This window comes from Condylura cristata, unplaced genomic scaffold, assembly GCF_000260355.1.
Source record: "Condylura cristata isolate star-nosed mole 26May11 unplaced genomic scaffold, ConCri1.0 scaffold00006, whole genome shotgun sequence".
NCBI classification, from domain to species: domain Eukaryota; kingdom Metazoa; phylum Chordata; class Mammalia; order Eulipotyphla; family Talpidae; genus Condylura; species Condylura cristata.
The window spans coordinates 332,082-333,367 of record NW_004567107.1 but is presented as its reverse complement, the minus strand read 5'-3'; positions in this window follow the sequence as shown (position 1 = coordinate 333,367).

Sequence of the window (1,286 nt, the reverse complement as noted above, 5' to 3'; positions counted from 1 at the left end):
GCGCCCGGGCTGCCGGGCGCCCCTATTTCTGTCTGGCAGAGCTGGGCGGCCGCTCTCCTCGAGGCCACCAGGGGGCAAGTATGACCTGGCATGGCCGGTGAGAGCCCGCTGGGAGCTGTCCACGGTTCCCGGAGGCAGCCCGAAGGGCCCTCGGAGCCGGCCCCTGGGCCCCCCTGTGGCCCGCGCAGCGCAGCCCCTCTGAGGGACAGGCCGAGGCCCTTGGGGTCCTCTCCTCAGAATTCCCAGGACAGGCCTGGCAGCCACCGGCTTGATAAATGGCTCAAGCCCACTGAATGGGGTGTGGAGTTGAGCAGAAGAGGGGCCTTGTCCTCCCCCGCAGGGCGCTGACCGGACAGAAATAGCATCTGAGCTCACTTCCCAGACCGGGGGTGGGGAGCGCAGAGGCGGCCAGCTCCAGGCCTGGCCCCTGGGGAGAACCGTGGGAGGGGAGGGGCTGCGTGCGGGGGTGCAGGCGGCCCCATCTCCCTCTGCTGTGGGCTCCCCGAGCCCCAATCTCCTCCAGCAGTGACTGCTCTCGGGCTTCCACCCCAGCACTGCACCAGGGCCAGGAGCGGCTGGTCATTCAGGCAGAGATGGGCGGGGGCTGCGGTTCTGGTGGCCAGAGGGGCTCCGGGACTAGGACGTTCTCTTGAGCCAGTTTCGCAGGAACTGGGAGATGGGGGACAGGTGAGCTGGCCCGCGACCTGGACCCAGAGAGGAAATAGGGAGAGGGGCCCCCGGGGCGGAAGTGGGCTGCGAGGACCTGCAGCGGGCGGGCGCAGGCAGCCTGAGGCGCCGGGTGCTCGCCGCCAGTGTGCTAGCAAGACGTTTTATTACAAAACTGCACTGGCTGGCTCCCCAGGACAGACTCGAGGGGCCCCGGCCATGGTCCCGGGAAGTCTGGGCCTCTGTCCGAACCCCACCCCAGGAAGAGCAGGCACAGGAAGTCCGAGGCCAAGCCGAAGCTGGAGGAGCTGGCCGCGCCGGGGCGGCGGGTGGAGGGCGGCGGGGAGGGGCCGGCAGCCCCTAGATGACGCTGGGCGCCTTGGCCGAGCGCGCCTGGCGCAGCAGCAGGACTATGGCGGCCAGGACCAAGGCCACGAAGATCAGGAGCAGGACGACCCAGGAGCTAAAGTTCAAGCCCTTGCGCAGCCGCGGCGGGTCGGCGGGGATCATGTTGGTCAGGTTCAGCATGTAGCCGAGCGCCCAGCCCACCGCGGTGTCCCCGGCCTGCAGGTGACAGGCGCCACCTCAGCCTCAGCAGTGGCCCCGGCCCCGCCCCACCC